Raw genomic sequence first — 22,010 nt, 5'->3', positions numbered from 1 at the left:
TGGTGAATAATCTTTTTAATGTACTGTTGAATCCTATTGGCTAGTATTTTGTTGAGTATTTTCGCATCTATGTTCATCAAGGATATCGGTCTATAGCTCTCTTTTTTGGTGGGATCCTTGTCTGGTTTTGGGATCAAGGTGAAGGAAAACTTCCAAACAATTTTCTTATTCTTAATGGGCTTTCATTACCTTTTTTACAGCATCTGTTTGAATATTCCTCTAAAGACCCTATGCTTAATTTCTCCTATGCCTGCATTATTGTTTTCATTTGTTCTTGATTGATATGGGAAGTCTTAGACTAGATTAACCAGACTTAGTGAGGTAAGTTAAATTGCTTTGAAGAGAAACCAAGCAGAGAAGGGAGATGGAAAAGAAACAGAACTATGTGTAGTCCCTTTTTCTTTATACATTTTATACATAATATGCCAGCCATCGCGAAAGAAGGGGAATTTTAGAAAAATAAAATGAACTATTATAGAAAAAACCCTTGCAGGCTAAGAAAAAGGATTCTTTTAGTTATGTAAAGCCTTGGATTAACTATCAGGCATCCAAGCTTAATCCCAGCTTTATTTTAAAAGCAATAGTCTAGGGTCTGCAAACCTGGTTCCTAGGCTATACTTGGTCACTAACTCTCTTTATTACTTTGGTCAACTAGAAGATCCTCTTTGAGCTTCAGCTTTCTTATATATGTAATGGAAAAAAAAATAATATCTGCCTCTCTGTCTGCCTTGAATTAGTATTATGTTACTTTGCATATAAGAATTTACAACAGTATATTTCCACTTATTCCTTCCTGTTTTTTTATTATTCTTGTCATACATTTAACTTCTACATATTTTATAAACCCCATGATGCATTTTTAAAATTTTGCTTTCAAAGACTTTCTAAGTTGTCTTTCAAATAAAGAGGAAAAAAAATACATCATTTATATTTACTGTTATAATCATCATTTCTGTCTTTTTTCCCCCTTTCTACAGATCTGAATTTTCATTTGGTATCATTTCTTGGCCTAAAGACCTTTCATTAGTATGTTTTTATAGTGCAAATGTGCCATGACAAGCTATCTGAGATTTCATATATTCAAAAGTACCTTCAATTTCACCATCATGTTTAAATGATATATTCATGGATATAAAATACTGGGTTGACAGGTTTTGTTTTATTTCTTCTTTTTAGCACTTTACAGATATTATTTTATTGTATTCTGAGTTGCATTGTTTGTAATGAGAAGTTAACTATCATTTACATTGCTATTACCCTGTATGTAATATGCCTTTTTTTCTTTTCTGATTGCTTTCTAAATTTTCTCTCTAGTTTTCAGATATTTGACTATAATATGCTAAAGTTTTTGTTGCATCATCCATTAGAGATTTTCTTTGCATCATCCATTAGAGACCCCCATTCTTAAATTTGTGGGTGGATAATTTTCAAAAATTTAAAAACTTTCATCCTTATTTCCTCAAATACTCTTTTTGCTCAATTATTTTTCTCTACTCTTATAGGGACTCTAATTGTTTGTAGAACTCTTGGTGTTATCCCACACATTATTGACCTTCTCTTTTTTTCCTTAATTTTTTCTTCTTTCATTTTTACTTTGAATAATTTCTTTTGACCACTTTCCCTTTTAGAATTAATTTCACCCAATGATTTTTAACCTTCAAAAATTCTAGATTTTTGGCTCTAGAATTCCACTTCGTTCTTTTTTTTTTTTTTTAAAGATTTTATTTATTTATTTGACAGAGAGAAATCACATGTAGGCAGAGAGGCAGGCAGGTGGGGAGTGGGGGAAGCAGACTCCCTGCTGAGCAGAGAGCCCGATGCGGGGCTCAATCCCAGGACCCTGGGATCACGACCTGAGCTGAAGGCGGAGGCTTAGCCCACTGAGCCACCCAGGTGCCCCTCTTCGTTCTTTTTTAGAGTTTTTATTTTTATCCATTTTTTTATTCAACATAATCACCTTTTCAGTTAGTGATTTAATATATTTATAATAGTTGTTTTAAAGTCCTTGTCTTCCTATTCCAATAACTGTCATCTACAAATCTGTTTCTAATGACTGTTTTTTTCTTAGATGTAATTTGGTTTTTTGTTTTGTTTTGTTTCACCTTCTTACGTGTAATATAATTTTGCTTTTGGACATGTATATGAATGTACTTATGTTGGCTCACAGCTTTAACTGTTACCAAGTTCACATGTGTTTAACCCCACCTCCGTCATCCCAAATTACTATTTGATCTTGTCAGTAGTTGAGTTGGGTGAGGATTAGCTGAAATTTCAGATATTTTTAGCTTGCTTACCTTTGGATGAAACTCTGGCAGGACTCCAGAACGTGCAGAGTTGTACAGTTACTCTCTACTTACCAGTCAGTCCCCCAACTGCTGTTTTTCTAAGCAAACCTCATGGTGGATTGTGGTAGTATCAGAAGAAGAATTCTTGGTCCAAGTGTTCTATTCCTGCTTTGGGATTCTTCTAGACTCCAGACCCTCTAGTTAGAATACATTATTTTACAAAGTTTGGCCATTTTCCCTCCATCCCTGAAAGGTCTCTCCATCTGTCCTCCATGTCTTTCTGTACTTAGATGAGGTGGTCTCACATATAGAAACTGTCACAACTCTCTACTTACCTAATAAAAGCTTATTTTCCTTGGAGTTAAGTTCATAACGGCTTCATTACATGCAACCCCCTTCCCCTGCCCTGTAGAAAAATATAATTTTTATTTTCTCTGGGACGTTTTTATTCTTACCAAAGAAGGGATAGTCTTTAGCATCCTTCTACATCCTGACCAGGAGCAGAAGTCTCAATGGAGGAAGATTGTTATGAAGATGGATTGCTCTGGACTGGTGCATCACTGTGTAACCCAAGTGTCTGAGAGGCACTCATTTGGAAAGAACATCTGCTTTCAGTAGGAAGCTATTGTGTCTGTGTACAGATCAGAGTATTACTGCCAGCTTTCTCCTGTATTGTTTGCACCTCTGGCCAAAGCTACTCCTTATACCTTTTCGTATTTTTTTCCTTCATCTAGCCCTTCTCTGATTTTTAAAGTAAGATGATTTGTAGCAAGCAAAAGGTTTGCTTAGGTTTGTCTTAGTTGTGAAAACCCATAGGAAATTTATATAGCTGTGTTCTTCTCTCAGAGAGGTACCTGGGTGACTTAGTCGATTAAGCCTCTGACTCTTGGTTTCAGCTCAGATCATGATCTCTAGGCCAAGATATCCAGCCCCACTGAGCAGGGAGTGTGCTTGAGATTCTCTCTCTCCCTCTTCCTCTGTCCCACTCCCCTGCTTGCTCTCTCTCTCTCTCTCTCTCAAATAAATAAATAAATAAATATTTTTAAAAAGAGAAGTATGTTTATTGTTATAGTGGAAAAACACATAGAATGTTTGCTTTTTCAAAGATACTGTACTTTTCCCCAGAAACCACTCTTAGGACATTTCACAAAACTTTCTAGGCTTCAGTCTTCTACTTTCTAATATAGGTTTGCAAAAATGATGACCAAATATCTTCCAGTTCTAAATTTCAGATATAGGTGGCTCAGATATAGGATTCTCTCAAAGGAAGATAACTGAGTTGATAAAATTGACAAAAGTATGTACACCATGCCCCTTTAATTTGCCAGTTCTGATTCAGCTGACCTATGGCTAGAATTGGCCTGACCTGGTTAGACTGGTGAGTTGTTCCTTCCTTCTATTACCTTTTTTCTCCTCCAGCCCAGTGGTTGCAGAAGAGGAAGCACCTCTAAGGCCTGCCATTAAAAAGCCTTGCCAGACCAGGGTCTAATCAGGAGGCATCCTGAGCCATTTTTCTCTTCTAATTTGAACCTCTTTATACCAGAAAACCGTAACTGTAATATTTTAGAATCTCTTGAAGATTTAGTAATGTCATTTTTATTCAAGTAGAAGAATTTTTTTTTAACATTATAGTAGTAACTCTATAGTATCCCTGAGGTGTGGCACAAAAAATTAGGTAAATGCCTGGGTGACAGATTCATAAGCAGCTCTTTAGGAAAGACAGGAAATAAGAGTTCCACTCTTAATATTTCAAGGGGTTTGTCACCATGGCAATGGCTATGCTTTCCCACAGATTTCTCTTGCTCCCATGAATCCTCAGATTTTCTGGGACTTGAAGCTCTTAATAATCAAATAATAGTTAAGTCTTATGAGGTTGTCTTATGAGCTTTAGATTTTAACAAGCTCATGTATGCACCTTATCTCCTAGACTGATGACAGCCTTGTGTGATAGGATACTAGAACAGGCTATGAATCAGGTCCATAATGATATCAGTCATGGAATTTAACCAACTCAGCAAAATCAATGTTCTGATTTGTGCTGGATTGAATATGAATGACTGAAACAAGCTTTCTATTAAAATTTGACTGGCTTGGTTCCTTGGAAAATGTGACATTTTTAGAGATCCTCTGAATAAAGAAAAGTCTTCCAAGGTCAGATATTTTTGGAAGATGATCATCTACTCTTGAAGAATCACAGTGGATACTAGCGTATTTAATAATGGCTTTTCAATAAAGAAAATATTTGCCATTTTGTTCAGTCCAGTGGTTCTACAAATTATTTGATTGTAAACATTTTTTCCTACTTTGGGAGCACTGGAATCCTCTGAGGTTAAGTTAATCTGACAAATTCTGAGCCGGAAATCTGTGTTGAAGTGAAGCCAAGTGTGTTCTCATAAGACTTCATCCCACATGTGGAGGTATTCGTTCAATCACAGGAGTAGACTTGGAATAGCAGAGTAGCTCTGGCAGATAGAAATATGGCCAAGAGAGACTGTGGTCCCTAAGCTTGCCCTCATCTCTCTCTTCTACAGTTAACCTTGGTGACATAGCTAGGGGCTGCATTTTTCTCAGATATATGAACTGATAGAGCCAAAATAAGCAAAAATCCAAATGTAAACAAAAAAGCTCATGAGTTCACTGTTGCTCTGTGTCTACAGCAAGTTTCACACTTAATCCCTTCTGTAAGTAGCTATTCCTATGTCAGCTGCCCATAGGAATAGGAAGTCATTTTGTTAACTGTTATACTCTATAATTCTGAAGATGTAATTTATGAGCTGTTCCAGAGCCCAAGAACAGAATTGTCCCCAGCAGAAGCTACAGCTCCTTAAGAGCAGTGAAATCCCCTCTGTATTGCATAAGGGAAAAACAGACATTAAGAATCTTGGATTCTATGAATAAAATATACTAAGTGCACATGTACTGAGGTTATGGCTACTGTTAATGTTGGTCTAAGTTGCCTATTGATGTTTTAATGTTTGACTGGTTGGGCTCTTTCCCATGTCACTCTCTCACAGTTAACCTTGACTCTGTTGTTGACCTAACCTGAGCCTTGCATACTTTCCTGCTACATCAGGAAAAGGTTAGGAATTTATAAAGCAAAGTAAACAAGCCTCTGAGATTGGTTACTGTAATGGTTACTTTCCTGTTGGGAATTTTGAATCTAAAACAAAACAAGGAGATCAGACTTGTATATGGCAGGCAGCTTGTGAGTCTGCAGCTCAGTTTATGCACACAGCACTGCAAGAAAATATGTGCAGAAATGGGGCCAGTTTGCAGTATTCAAAGGGCCAATCTGCCTCTAACACACACATATATTATAAAGTGAAACATACATACAGTGTATTAAGTTGCTTAGATACAAACAATTTAAACAGATGGGAAATATATCCATAAATGTGGAACATGGAGAATGTATCGCCAATACTATAAACACTATCCTAAAAAGTACCAGTAGAACTGTTGCATCATTATATTGCACATCTGAAACTAATATAACACTTGTAAGTTAATTGTTAATTGTAAATTTGAGTACTTGGTTTAGCTTAAGTCCTGAACAAGCTGCTGTCATTCATTGGTACATTAGGGATTGTCTGTTTTGATGACAGGCATTCCCTTGCTTTGTGCTAGCTATTCTTAATGTGTAGCATAGCTGAAGTACTACTAAATGATTAATTACTGGGCCTTAAATATAGACAGGTGAAGTAAACATTCTAATTCTGCTAAAAAGTATTATTTTCTTTTACAAAATTATCTTTTTCCATCTAACCGATGTCTTTAATTCTATGGTTAGAAATAGGTTAAGGATTAAGACTGTTAAGTACTTACTTACTATTAAGTAAACAGTACTTACTATTAAGTAAACAGAAGAGTTATTACAGTATATTAAAAATAGATTCATGTATCACAGTAAACTGAATTACTGAAATTCAGGGAAAGTGAATTTGTCAAATCTTTTTCTGAAATTAGACTTTGACAGGGAAGGTTAGGGTTATCTTCAGAATGGTAAATGCTGAGGAACTCCTAACAACTGGAGGTGAGAACATCCAAGACCATTTTTCCTAACCTGTAGTGTCCCCCCTCAAGAGGGCTTCCTATAAACACTCTTTCCTTCCATTTAAAAAGTTGATTCTAAAAAGTCTCCAGAGCTGTGTTTACATTATTAGAACTCTCATACTATCAAATCTTCCCAAATAGCAGCAGTTTTCTCACCTAAGAAACTCTTTAGGTTTCATTAACATCACTAAGTGTCTAAGGTGTTCTGTACTGCTAGACAGTACAGAACTACCATTCATTCAATAAGCAGTACAGACTACCATTCATTCAGTAAACACCCGAGGATGATAAGATACTTCTATAGTCCCCCTGCCTGGCATGGGAAGACTGGGAAAGACACAGCCTAATGTCTTTATGGATTCCATATCTAGTCTTCTCTGAAATCATCACATGTGATCCTTTAATGTTTTGTTTAGTTTTATTTGCTTTACTTTTGAATGTGCATCATTTTAAATTAGACTTTTTGTGGCTGAATGCAAAGGTTTTCCTAGGATTTGTTGAGTTTTCTTGTTGACCATCAAATCAACAAGCAAAGAAATGTGATCTTAAGGAACGTACTTTGAGATTTCATTGAAATTTGAGATTCATTTATACAAATTTAACTTCACAATGAGTTGTCCTATGTATATTATCTGTGAAAAAGTTTAGAAAGACCTGAAGAACTTTCTTGTCTTTTGACTGGGCTTAACCTTCTTTGCAAAGAAGCCACAGCCTTAGATTCTTCATTTGTGTTGCTAGATAGGCTGGATACACCCAGAAGTCCTCTTGCCAAGTTCCCTGGTTTAGAACTTATTTGACAAAAGTGATTCCCATTTTTGGAAATAATTCACAACCATGCTGTATTTTTCACTTTTGCAAATGTTAAAAATCACAGAATTGAGAAGGAAGAATACCTTTGAAGCCTGCTTGATTGTTGAGAAAATTAAAGTTCAGGTAATTGTAGAACCAGAACCATCTACTGGGCCCAGAAATAAAAAAAAAACTTGCCACAGCTTTAATGGAAAGGGGTGCATGTGTCCCTTCAAATCACTATGTTTGTATCTTTTGGGTAAATATCTAGGAGTGCGATATCTATCTGGGTAAATATCTAGTAGTCATAGGGTAGCTCTATTTGCAACTTTTTGAGGAACCTCCATGCTATTTTCCAGCTTGCATTCCCACCAACAGTGTGGGAGGGTTTCCCTTTCTCTACATCCTTGCCAACATCTGTTGTTTCTTGACTTGTTAATTTTAGCCCTTCTCACCAGTGTGAAGTGGTATCTCACTGTGGTCTTGTTTGTATTTCCCTGATGCTGAGTGATGTGGAGCATGTGTCATGTGTCTGCTACCATTTGTATGTCTCCTTTGGAGAAATGTCTGTTCATGTCTTCTGTCCATTTCTTGACTGGGTTTTTGTTGTTTGCGTATTGATTTTGTTAAGTTCTTTATAGATTTTAGATAGTAGCCCTTTATCTGATAAGGCATTTGCAAATATATTCTTCTGTTCCATAGGTTACCTTTTAGTTTGTTTTACTATTTCTTTTGCTGTGCAAAAACTTTCTATCTTGATGAAGTCCCAATAGTTCATTTTTGCCTTTTTGTTTCCCTTGTCTCTGGAGACATGTCCAGCAAAAAGTTGTTATGACCAAGGTCAAAGAGATTGTTGCCTGTGTTCTCCTCTAGGATTTTGATGGATTCCTGTCTTACATTTAGGTCTTGAATCCATTTGTGTATGGTATAGGAAAGTGGTCCACTTTCATTCTTCTGTGTATGGCTGTCCAGTTTTTCCAACACCATTTGTTAAGGAAAATCTCTTTAACAAAGAAAGTTTTAAGTCAAGGCCTCACTAATTCCTACAGTATCAGTAATGGATCTCAGTTTTCAAAACTAACTTATTTTTTAAAAGCTTAAGCTTAACTAAAAGATTTAGAGTGAAAATAAACTAAAATGAACAAACATGAGAAATGTTCCTCTTTGAATTAGGGATCTAGGACCTTGAGTTTAAAAAAAAAAAAGCACATCTTCCCAATGTATTCATGGTGATGTGGCATAAAAGATCCATTTAATTTATTTAAAACTACTTTAAATCAGATAACATCACTCTGAAGTACACTACCAAAATGTTAATTGAGCAAAGCTGAAAATAGTTTTAGTTTACTCAGCATCAGAAGAACATTTCCATGGGAAAACACCGAAGAGCTAATTTTTAAATAAGATTTCACAAACTTATGGTGCAAAATGGGTCCCACAGCTTCTTCCTCTAGAGTAATAATTACTTTTCACTGCTTGTTGGCTGCTTATGAAAATTTGATCGTAATAATTCAAATGCTCCTATAAAACTATTCATATCCACCCATGCTGTTCTGATTACCACAGCCAGCCCCATAACAGCAACTCACAAACTACCCCTCCAGGCCTCTGTAAGTGGACTGGGCCAACACCCCCATGCCTTACATCATCTGGCTGCTGTATTCCCCATTGCTGGCCCCAGTTGTGGAATTCAGGAAAAGGTCAACATATCTGTGTTGCATGTTGACCCAGTCTTTGGATATAGCTGCCACACACAGCTTCTTTGGGAGTGGCAAACTCAACATCAGCTTTACCTGTCATTCTTCCAACAGGGCTAATCTCAATATAGACCTTCTCTCAATTCAGGGTTGAATGGAGAGAAGAAGTTGTAAATGTTGTTTTCTGTGGCTTTTTGTGGCAGCCCTCTCATGTGGACACAGTGTCCAGTAGTACTCTGTACAGAGAAGCCGCTGTCTCCATTATCTGTGGTCATACATGTCCAAGAGATAGTAACTGAGGTCTTTTCCAAATAGATGGGTGGTGAAGCCGTAGCCATCACTGAGGCTGCTGTACTCCTCAGCCCCCATAGCCTGCACTATAAGCACCATACTTCATCCTCTCTAGGCCCACTTGTTTGACAGTGCCAGTATACCTCCTGGCTGTGCCAGAGTGGTCATAAAGCCCAGCTGCTGTACAGACATGAACTTCAGAGAGTGATCTGAGAATGACTTAACTCCTTCCTGACTGCTCTTGAACTCTTCAGTATACCTATGCCCTTTTCTCTCCTTCTTCTTCCCTAGGGTCTTCTCACATAATTCCTGGAGGCAACCTGCCCAAAGACTTCCCCTATAATCTTGTCCGTGGGATCCACAGGCAATGTGATCCTCTTTGGCACAATTTCTAACCCCAAGAAAGACTGAAGAATTTCTTCCTTGTTGCATCCTGTTAGGAGTCCTTGAAGACACACAAAGCCGACATTGGTTGTATAGGCACTGTTTTGACCTCTGTCCTTCAACACTCAGTCCATCTTCGTTCTGTGGGACTTGAACACCTCAGTGTACTGGTATCCCATGCTTTCCTGGTCTTTTTTAAGGGCCATTTTTACATCGCCTTCTGATTCGAGTTCCACAAAAGCCTTACCACTCCGCCTGACTTCTCTAGAGCCAGTGAAATGAATGCCTGCAGTCCCATCATGAATTGTGTAGTCAGAAAGGAAATTCTCATATCGTTAATAGAACAGGACCAGGGCATGCCATGGAGCTTGACCACAAAACATACCTCCCTGGGGACCCAGCGTCATCAACACTTGAGAGGACAGATGTCAAACAAGCTGGGGTGCAGCGTTTTGTGGCTTAAGGAACAACCCGGGGAATAGGGGAGGGAGATTTGTACAGTTAGAAACACTCCTAATAGGTAATGAATTGTACACTGAGGGGAGAAGGACTGATTTCTATTTTCATCAAACAAGCACAGTTTATAGCCAAAGGAGCCCCAATTCCATCTGACACTTAAAAACAGTGGGTTCTGGGGAAAATCCAGGTGCATTCTTTTGTTATTAACCTTCAGCTCCAAGTCTCAAAGCTCCCATTCTTCTTCACATCCAGCACCTCCATTGTCCCTCTAAGTACCTTCTTCTCCAGAAAGACATGGAGCAGTCCAAGATAATTTAATTGACTTAAAGGGGAAGTTTTCCCAACATGGATAAATATTTAAACCAATGTTTGCATGCCATTTTTTTTCAACTTCCATCAAATTAAGTTTGTAATCTCAAGTTTAAAATTGACCCTACTGCTGTTCAAAATGTCTTTATGGCAGAAGTGGACTAAAGTACCAGGCTGATATGGGGGGAAAATAATTTTATCTGTAATGGAGAATGTACAGCATCTTCTTCCAACATTTTTCATCCTGTCTTCACAGCCTGAATCATTCATCTCACAAATATGTTCAGTACCTAACGTTTGCTGCCTGGAAATTTATGCTTTTCTTAACATATAAAGATGACAGACAGTCATTAGTCTATCATCAAGATCTAAAATTTATTTTCTTCTAGCCTCGATGGTAAGCTCACTTAGTGTTGTTTTCAAGATGCCAGTTTGAGGCCATGGAAGAGAAAAAAGAGAGATCCATACAACCCGATCTGACCCTTGACTCATCATGATCCAGCCAATGAGTTTTCATGCAAAAAACACAGCCCTTTTATGCAGTGCCTTTAACTGTGGTTTATCGGTAGAGATTAAATTATGGAACCACTAGCTGCATTACCAAATTTGGTCAAAGCATTTGCAATGAACTTTCTTTCTGATTCAGCAGTACTGAATTTTATTTTGTTTTTCTCAATTAAACAAAATGTCCCAACCATGACTAGAAAAGCAGGGTGGGGAGAAATCAACCACTGAACCTTTCCAATATCTGGACAAACCTCATCTTTTCAGATTATATACTGTGTGTGTGTGTGTGTGTGTGTGTACATATATATGTAAATATATATATTCTGTGTAAGTAGTGTGTGTATATATTAATGCCTGAGGACTTGGAGGAGACAATGACAGAAAAGAAGGCGTTGATTTCAGGAGTGGTCAACAGTACTCTCCCTGCTTATCCTGTATTGAGGTCTGGTTCCTGGCACTTCCCTCAACTATCACAAATTTTGATGTCTCAGGTTCTGACTTTACTTCAGAACTTTTACATTTCTTGTGTTGAAAAATCTGCTTCCCTTACCATCTTCCTTCAGTCTGGTTCTAACTCCTGTGTTGCAGCTTGACAGTCAAGGCAGCAGGTAGAATAAAAAGGAGTTACACTTTGGAAGCTCTGCAGCTTAACTGGGCTTTGCAGAAGCCTGGTTGGTGGGGTGTTCTCTAGACATCACTCACAACACAGGACCATCTCGCTATGAGTGGTCACTTGCAAAGATTGGTTCTGCCTAAAATTAGCCAAAAGGTTTATGGAGTTTCAATGTGGCTTATTCACTTTTTTATTGTAGTAAAATTCATTTTCATAAAATATGCCATCTAATCTGAAAGTGTGCAATTCACTGGCTTTTAACACATTCACAATATGGTGCAACCATCACCACTATCTAGTTCCAGAATATGTTCTGTTGCAGCTGGCACGACAAACTGACCAGGGTCGAGAGGGTAAGAGGATGGTGAAAAGAAATTAAGAGACAAAGAGATGGGGGCAGGAGGAGCACCAAGGAGGATGTCCAATAGTGCCGATTTTATTCAAGGCTGTGAGGCATTATATAGCTAACAGAAACAATCATAAGAAAGTATCTATTTGTAGCTGATTACTAAAGAGTTTGCAACATGCACAGAAAATCTTTCAAGCTTTCCCATTATCTATTTCCCAAGCACCAATAGCAGACCTTCTAGCGCCAGATGTACTGACTTCAAGGCCACTCAAGACATAGTTTGTGTAAGCACAGCACCGTCTTACAGTGGTGTCGTCTATGGCCCGTGCAAGGACAGCAAGGACCAGCCAAGAATTTCTGACCCCGGCCAAATCGTCTCTATCTGACTAGCAAACGTGTGGGAAGTCATGTACGCGAGCGCACAACACATAGCACAGACCCTTTCTCAGTGCTACTGGACTTTATCGACCTTAGCCTTTTGTTCGGCTATTCTGCCTTGAAAGGAGGCACAAGTCAGGGCCTGGATTGGTCCTCGTCTCAAGCCTTACCATGGCCTCCCACAATGTTCATCACTCATAAGGAAATTCCAAGCCCCTTTACGCTGGAACCCCCTTCACCAGCCCCTGGCAACCACTAATCTGCTTTCTGTCTTTATGGACTTGTCTATTCTAGATATTTCATACAAATGCAATTTTATAAAACATAGCCTTTTGTCTGGCTTCTTTCACTTGCCATAATGTTTTCAAGGTGAGTTCATATTGTAACATTTGGTGGTACTTCATTCCTTTTCTTGTCTGTATTATATGGATATACCATATTTATCCGTTCATTAGTTGATGGACATCTGGAGTGTTTAGATCTTTTGAGTACTGTGGTGCTGCTGTGAACACTCATGTACCAACTTTTGTTTGAAGATCTGTTTTCATTTCTTTTGTGTCTATACCTAGGAGTAGAATTGCCATGTCATATGGTAGTTCTATGTTGAACTCTGAGGAACCTCCATACTGTTAACAACAGCAGGTGTACAGTTTTACATTCCTACCAGCAATGTGTGAGGTTTCCATTTTCTCTGGATGCTTAGCAAAACCTTATTAATTTCCAGTGTTTTTTATTATACCTATCCTAGTGCATGTAAAGTGGTATTTTATTGTGCTTTTGACTTGCATTTCTTTATGAGTAACAATGTTCATTTTTTTCATGTGCTTATTGACCGTGTGTTATCTTCTTTGGAGAAATGTCTATTCAAGCCCTTTTGCCCATTTAAATTTTTTTTTTGAGATTTTATTTATTTATTTGACACAGAGAGAGTGAGCATGCACAGCAGAGGGAGCAGCAGAGGGAGAGGGAAGAAGCAGACTCCCTGCTGAGGAGGGAGCCCATGGGGTTCTGTCCCAGAACCATGGGATCATGACCTGAGCTGAAGGCAGATACTTAACTGACTGAGCCACGCAGGTACCCCATCTTTTTACCCATTTATAACTCAAATTTGTGGAAGTTCTTTGTATATTCGGATACTAGACCCTTATCAGATATATGATTTGCAAACGCTTTCTCCCTTTCTCTTTTTACTTTCTGACAGTGTCCTTTGATACTTGTGTATGAGTTTAACAGAGCTGGCCCCATGTGAAATTTGAAGGAGTGTCTTTAGTCAGTCAGTCAGTGTCTCTCTCCTGACTTTGCCCTCTTTTTTTAAATTTTGATTTATTTTATTTCATTTTTTAAATTTCCTTTCAGTGTACCAGAATTCATTGTTTATGTACCACACCCGGTGTTCCATGCAATACATGCCCTCTATGATACCCACCGCTAGGCTCACCCGACCTCCCACCCCCAGCCCCTTCAAAACCCTCACATTGTTTTTGAGAGTCCATAGTCTCTCATGGTCCATCTCCCCCTCCAATTTCCCCCAACTCCCTTCCCCTCTCTATCTTCCCATGTTCCCTCTTTCACTTTTCTTCACTCACTTCCAGTTTCTTCATTTCTCTTATACTATATTCTCCAAAGACCAGGAAAAAAAAAAAGACAACAAAACAAAAACAAAACAAAACAAACAAAAAACCTTTCTGATAAATTCATTCACACTGGTGTGTAAATGACTAATAAGGCCTAATGACTTACTCTCCCACCAAAGGTGTTAGCATGTCAGTAACTGAAAAGAAAGCAAAGGAATTCATGAAATATCGGACATTGATAACCATAGTAGGTTGAGATCATGGGACACCTTTCTGTTGCTCCTGAAATCACACTAAGTTAACACCTCCAGTTCTACTTAAAATAAGGATTGTAATCACAGATCTGAGGCTTCACACAACCAATCCAGTCCTCTCTAAAACTCTGTACTAAGCCTTGGGGCTTCTGTGGGCAGCCACTGTGCCAAGCACATTAGTAATTAAGCCTCAACGTTGTTCTGTTCTTAAACAGTCTGTAGTTCAGATGCTTTTAGAAAATAGACACTCTCCTTGAGTTTCACCTATTGGACCCCTAAGGTCACTTCGGAGCTCTCATCCATATATATCTTCAGAGCACCATGAACTGCATTGTACCTGGTTGCATTTTCTTATTCCTGAACTATATTGTCCTGGGGCTGAAATGAATCTATATCTTCTTAGCCTTCCATGCCTGCTTGGGCACCCACTGAGTCTTCTCCGTCATTCCCTGGACATTCTTTGTTTCAGTATCACAGAGGCTGTTGACAGCTCTAATGATTATGCTTGAAGACAAAACCTAAATTACCCTAATCAGCCTGCTCTGAGGCTGGCAGGTATGTGGTGCTCTCATAGCGAGTTGGTGATATACAATCTGCCATGAATAGAGTTTTCTTCCAGCTGCTCTGACAGGACCACCTGCCATCTGTGCCCCACTTCCTGCCAGGAAGCTCTGTGACCTTCAGTGGCCAATGCCAAGTGATTAGAAAGCTGGTAGCATTTGTGCCAGGACCTTTGGGTTTTGTTTGCTGTGACAGAGAATCAGGAAGTTCCAGAAAAGAACTACAGAGACATTTTCTCCTTATCCAAAGATACAGAGTAAGGATTCTGTCTATACAAAGGGTAGACCCCTTTGATGAGAAGTAACTCAGGGCAAACCTTTCCTTTCTCAGGCTTGTGCAAGTAAGATTTGGCTAACAAATCTCTCAAAATATGCAAGCACCCTTGAGCTGCTTATGAGAAAAGAGACAGGAGAATCTAATAAGATAGATCTAAAAGTTAAAAACCAGACCAGCTTAACAATGAATAATTGGAAAGTGAAATTTTTAAAAATACCATTCCAAAAATATGAAAGCACAGGAATAAGTCTGATAAAAGATGTGTAAGATCTGTTAAAAAAAATAATAAAAAATAAAAAACAAAAACAAAAAAACCTGAATAAAAATAAAAACGGAGAAAGATTAAAGAGGATCAAAGTAAGTGAAGACATACATCTTATTCATGAATCAGATGACTCAGCATTGTAAAGATGTCAGTTCTCTGTAAAATGATCTATAGACTCAAAACAATCCTAAACAAAATTCCAAGAGAAGTCTTTGTAGAAATTAATGAGTTGATTCAAAAATTTGTATGAAAGTGCAAAGGACCTAGAATAACCAAAGCAAATTTGAAAAAAGAAGAAAGTTGGAGGGCTAATGCTACCTGATTTCAAGACTTAGAAAGCTACGCTATGAAGATAGTGTGGCATAAAGATAGATCAGTAGAACAGTGATCTACTGTTCTAGAAACAGACCTACTCACATATGTGACTTTCAAGAAGGTCACAAAGACAATTCAATGGAGAAAGTATAGTTTTTTCAACAAAACCTCCTAGAATAATTGGATATCCAAATGCAGAAATATGAATCTTGATCCACAGTTTGTACAATATGCACAAGTTAACTCAAATGGATCATAGACTTAAAGTTTAAACCTACAAGAGTACACAACTTCTAGAAGAAAACATGGGAGAAAAATGTTTGTGACCTTGGGTTAGACAAAGATTTTGATCAATAAAAGAAGATACTGCCAAGTTAAACTTCATAAAAATTAAAACCTATGCTCTTTAAAGATATAATTAACAAAATGATCAGACTAGATACAGACTGGGAGAAAATGTTTAAAATATGTTTCTCCTAAAGGATTTGCATCAAAAACATGTAAAGAACGCTCAGACTCAATAATAAGAAAATAAACAATTGAAAAAATGCATAAAAGATTTGAATAAGTCTAAATCCTTTAGAAAGAGGACTATTATCACAATCAGTGTCAAGAGATAACACACCCACACTCAGCCCTTTAGTAGGATTGTCTAGAACAGCTGTGGCAGCAATAGAAACAACAAGCAGCTCTGATTTGGGAAGAGTTTCCACCCAATTCATTGTTTTACCTAAAGGTTCTCAACCTTTCCAAAGAAGATACAAAGATAGAAATAAACATGGAAAATTGTTCAACATCTTAAGTCATTAGGGAAGTATAAATTAAAACTACAGTTAAATATCACTGCATACTTATAAGAATAGCTAAAATTAATAAGCCTGACAATATGAAATGTTGATGAGAATGTAGGAGAACAGAAACTGTCATAAACTGTTCGTTGGAATGTAATTTGGTTCAACCATTCTAGAAAACACTTGGGCAGTTTCTTAAAAAGCTAAAATACTGAGAGATATTTTCACACCCTGGTTCACAGAACTATTTACAGTAGCCAAAAGTGGAAGCAACTCAGATATCCACGGGCAGACGAAGAGCTAAAGTGTGGTCTATACACACAATGGAATATTAGTGAGCCCTAAAAAGGAAGAGAATCCTGGTACATGCTATAATATAAAAGAAACTAGAGGATTTATGGTTAGTGAGATAAGCCAGTCACAAAAAGACAAATTCTGAATGATTTTGGTTATCTAAAATAATCAATTTCATAGATACAGAAAGTGGAACAGTGGTTACCAGGGATTGAGGGGAGTGGGGAATAGGAGTTGTCTAGTGGATATAAAGTTTGAGATATACAAGATGAGGTTTTGGAGATCTGTTTCATAATATGTGAAGGTACTTAATACTGCTGAACTTTGCATTTAAAAGTGATTAGATTGTAAGTTGTGTAAAAAAATTTTTTTTAAGATTTTATTTATTTCATTGAGAGAGAGACAGTGAGAGAGAGCATGAGAGGGGAGAAGGTCAGAGGGAGCAGCAGACTACCCTTGGAGCTGGGAGCCTGATGTGGGACTCGATCCCGGGACTCCAGGATCATGACCTGAGCCGAAGGCAGTTGTTAAACCATCTGAGCCATCCAGGCACTCTAAGTTGTATAAAATGGTAAATTTTATGTTGTGTATTTTTAACCATAACGATGAAGAAAAAGTTAAACATACTATATGATATAGTCATTCCACTCCTAGGTATTTACTTATGAGAAATGAAAGCACTTGTTCATACAAAAACTTGCACAAAAATGTTCATAGAAGCCTTGTTTGTAACATCCAGAAGCCAGAAACAACCCAAATATCTATGAACAAATAGATGGAGACACAAATTGTGCTATTAATGTAATTGTTTCTGGACTCTTGGTTCTGTTCCTTTGGTTTATACATCTGTCCTTATGTTCATACCACACTGTCTTGAATATTGTAGCTTTGTAGTAAGCTTTAACATTGGGAAATATCAATTCTCCAACCTTGTTCTTCTTCAAGATCATTACCTATTCTGGGATTGCATTAAATCTATATATCAATATATCTCTAACAATAGAAATCCAGAAGTCTCTCCCAGAAACGTCTATAAATAGTAAATTGCCTTTACATATTTGATCATTTTACTAATATAAGCCATTTTCTTTTTACTTTGTTCCTAAATCTGGGTAATCCCTTTTATGAACTTCAAGAATTTTACTAAGTAGAATTACATGTTTTTCATTTGGTATTATTTATCTTTATTACTTTCATATCTCATTAAAAACCTAGTCTTTCAGGGACGCCTGGGTGGCTCAGTTGGTTAAGTGGCTGCCTTCGGCTCAGGTCATGATCCCAGCATCCTGGGATCGAGTCCCACATTGGGCTCCTTGCTTGGCAGGGAGCCTGCTTCTCCCTCTGCCTCTGTCTGCCTGCGCTTGCTCTTGCTTCTCTCTCTATGACAAATAAGTAAATAAAATCTTTAAAAAAAAAAAAAAAAACCTAGTCTTTCAGAGGCACCTGAGTGGTTCAGTAGGTTAAGTGTACAGCTCTTGATTTCAGCTTAGTCTGTATCTTATGGCTCCTGAGAACCAGCCCTGAATTTGGGCTCCGTGCTCAATGTGGCATCTGCTTGAGATCCTCTCCCTCTGCTCCTCCCTGCATACATGCTCTCTCTCTTTCTTTCAAGTACATAAATCTTAAAAACAAAACAAAACCTAGACTTTCACTTTGAGTTTCTGGGTTTCTCTTAGAATCTGTCACAATAGGTCCAAAAAGAAGATGGTAGTATATGGCTTTGAAGCCCACTACCAGCATTTCTTCTTTGTTGCTGTGTTGCCTTCATTTGAGACCCTTGAAGATAAGGATACTGTGGGTTGAGCTATAGCAAATTCAGCTCAGATCCTGTTATGTAACAAAAGAACATCCCAAGAATGCCAAATTTATGTGTGCTAATCCTGAGCTTGCACAGGCTTGCTTTCGCTTCCTGGAAAAGCCTCTTGATGGCTTTGGACCTTGAAAGTCATTGGGCTGCAAAAAGGAATGGTGACACAAGGAGACAAGGACACGTGGAGACACTTTCTTAATAAAGCATTGACCTTCCCTCACCCATAAGGCCTCAGTGTCCTCACTGTCAACCCTGTGTCAACAAAGAACCCAGGACAAAGCAGTGTGCCTGACCAGGAGGTTGGGGTAGCTGAAAAGCAAGACCATGGGAGAAGACTGAAGGAAATTTCAAGGACAGAAAATTAGCCCTGTGAAGCATGTTTACTCCTTGCCTCTGCTATGTTGGATTCCAACCCAAGCTAAGAAACAACTCTGTAGAAATGAAAGGGCTAGTTGTTGGCTAGAGGTCATCAATAACAGAAGATTTAAGAATGTTAATGTTCAAGGAGTGATGATGAAGTCCAAAATATTTAAAAAGAGGACCATTATTATAGTCAGTCTCAAGAAAGAACACACCCACACTCGGTCCTTTAGTACCATTGTCTAGAACAGCTGCAACAGGAACAGTAACAACAAGTAATTCTGACTTGGGGAGAGATTCTACCCAATCCATTGTTTCACCTAAAGGTCTTCAACCTTCCCACCCCAGAATCTCACTATCATGCACTTATTTTTACTGTCAGCCTTAAGGAAGGGAACTGTAGCTCAGGACATGGCTGACAGCTTCACTTGGAGAAGTCTTACTCAGAGCCCTCTAAAATATGTGGTCTTTGCTCTCCCTGAAGTGGTTTGCCTGATGGGCTTCTGTGGTCCAAAAACAGTGGCATCTGCTAACCTTATATTCACCTAAAAGGGCATGTTGTCTCTACTCTGGACCAGTTTCTGTGCCTGTCCTGCTACCAGTTACATCCCCCTTTTTAAGACCTCCACTTCGCTTCTAAGTTCTTTGCACATTGTATGTCCCATGATGTTTGGAAAGTACTTGGGTTGGGATCTAATGCCAACTAATGCCTGCCCTTACCAGAGCTTTCTCCACTTTAGGTGCCCAAACCAGAGACCTTGAAGTCATTCTTGATTCTCTTCTCTCACACACACCCTTTGTCTAATCCAGCTGCTGATGCTGGCAGTTCCACCTTTAAAATGTATCCCACATCTAAACACTTCTGACCACCTTCATCCTCCTACCTTCATCTCTTACCTGCAATATTACACCAGCCTCGCCATTAGTCTTTCTACTCCTGCTCCCTTTGGATAATTTACTTTGCAGCCAGAGTGATCCCATTACAGTGTGAGTCAGATCACATTACCCCTCCACTTAAAACCCACCAAGGACCCCTTATTTCACTCAGAGTAGAAGCCAAACACCTTCTAGAGCTTTTAAGACTCCTGCCTCAGGGCCTCTGCACTTTCTGTTCTCCTTGGTTCTACACTTTATGCCAAATGTCCACATAACTCTCTTCTTTGAGAATTTATTCAATGATCACCTTCTCATTTCAGTCTATGATGGCAACCCAACTTAAAATGGCAATGCCCCCTACATCCCCTGTCCCTAGGCCCTGCTGTGCATCCTCCACAGTACTTCCATCATGCTGCATGCTGCATTTGTTTTCTCCCTACCTCAATTAGAATGTTTGATCAATGAGAACAGAGATTTTTGTTTGTTTCTTTACTGATGCATCCCAATGCTTAGACCATAATCTGACACTTGGAAGGCTCTGAAAACTATTTAACTGGATTAATGAAATGAGGAACAGCAAGTTCTTTCTTGCATGGAAGTACGGAGGTAGAGTAGCATATATTTTCCTTCCCTCATTCCTCAGTCTCATTCCCTTATCTCAGCTTACATTTGCTGCTCATTTCTTAAACATGATATTTCTTGGAAGTAGCATGAGGAGGGACCACATTCCAATGACAGTCTGGAGGGCTAGTCCTTGGACTAGAAGTATACCTCATATTACATAACACTGCATTTCTCTACAGACAAATCCACTCCAGCCTCTTTTCTGTGTCTCGAGCTTCTTTGTATGGCTGGCATTCCTAGCTCATGTTAGAACTTGCTTATTTGAGAAGCCAAAAGTGAGATTTGGGAATCAATATTTGGAAAGTCCATGACAAATACCCAGATAAATCCATCCAAAACTGAGCTTCCAATCCTTTTTAGTTTTGAACTTCAAATCTAAAATGTCTTTTAAACTTCGAAGTGGAGTGGTTCAATAGGCAGATACATATGCCAAAATCTGTGAGGAAAGAAAAAAATGGTTTGTTAAAAGAGTCATGGTGATGAGAGCCTATATGTAGAAACTTGAGGTTGAATCAGATGTAAAAAGTATCTCTCAATTACTCCCTCTCTCCCTCACTTACTCTTTCATTCATTTATTTACTCAATACCCCTGTGACACAGTTTCTTCATGGACTAACCTTCAAACACACATAGCACCAAAACTAAACTTAAAAATGATTTTTTAAAAAATCCAATTTAGTTACCATATAATGTGTTATTAGTTTCAGAGGTAGAGTTCAGTGATTCATCAGTTGCATGTAACACTCAGTGCTCATTCCATCAAGTGCCCTCTTTAATGCCTATCACCAAGTTCCCCCAACCCCCTCCTACCTGCGCTCCAATAACCCTTAGTTTGTTCCCTATACTTAATAGTCCCTTATGGTTTTATTAGAGAAGAGGAGCCAGAAGATCCATGAATCATCCCAGCCCTCAGCTTCCCTCTCTTGTTCCTAGGGAGGGTATCACACAACTGGAAAGTGAGTTCTTCTTTCACATTGGAATTTCCTGGTGAACAAAATTCCCCATTTCATTATATGTTATAATGACAAAGAATTACAGTGAACCAATAGTTAAAGTAGCTCAGAACTCCTATGGAGATATAAAGACACTTATGCTCTAAAACAGAAGTTCTCAACACAATCTACGTATTATCACCTGGGGCTATTTTTAAAACTATGGCTATCCATATCCATCCTAGATAATCATATTTAATTGGTCCAGCAGAGGCCTGGTAATAAGTGGTTTTTAGAAGCTTCCCCAGTTTATTCTTATGTGTAGCCAAGGTTCACAATTATTGGTCTAAACAAAAACCATAACCTAGTTTATTTATTAGGCCACCAAAATGCAGTGACTTTTTTCTTAATACAGTGACTTTAATTTGAGATTTAAATAATGATGAACAGATGAAGTGAGAAGCAGAAAGGTATGAGGGAGCATTCCAGGCAATGGGTATAGCCATGAATACCATGCTAGAATGGATGTTCTGGTTTTAGAAAGCCAAGAGCAGACTCTACAGCCATTTTAGCTGTTCTTTAACATGGAGAAGTGATGCCCCAAAGAAGAACATTCCTGATTTCCCACAAAGCCATATAGGAAATGACTTAAAGAATCTGGACTCTGGGGACGCCTGGGTGGCTCAGTTGGTTAGGCGGCTGCCTTCGGCTCAGGTCATGATCCTAGCATCCTGGGATTGAGTCCCACATCGGGCTCCTTGCTCGGCAGGGAGCCTGCTTTTCCCTCTGCCTCTGCCTGCCATTCTGTCTGCCTGTGCTCGCTCTCTCTCCCTCTCTCTCTCTGACAAATTAAAAAAAAAAAAATCTTAGAAAAAGAATCTGGACTCTGGGAACAAACTGAGGGTTACAGAAGGGAAGGGGGTGGAAGAATGGGGTAGCCAGGTGATGGGAATAAGGAGGGCAC

The 22,010-nt window shown here is 38.5% G+C and overlaps 1 pseudogene; it reads right to left on the bottom strand.

Annotated features, from left to right (window-relative positions):
- Positions 1 to 8,656: 8,656 nt before the first annotated feature.
- On the bottom strand, positions 8,657 to 9,906 carry LOC132027916 (heterogeneous nuclear ribonucleoprotein F-like; annotated as a pseudogene).
- Positions 9,907 to 22,010: the final 12,104 nt, after the last annotated feature.

The sequence above is a fragment of the Mustela nigripes genome, chromosome 12 (assembly GCF_022355385.1).
Source record: "Mustela nigripes isolate SB6536 chromosome 12, MUSNIG.SB6536, whole genome shotgun sequence".
Taxonomy (NCBI): domain Eukaryota; kingdom Metazoa; phylum Chordata; class Mammalia; order Carnivora; family Mustelidae; genus Mustela; species Mustela nigripes.
This window is presented reverse-complemented; position numbering and strand designations above follow the sequence as displayed.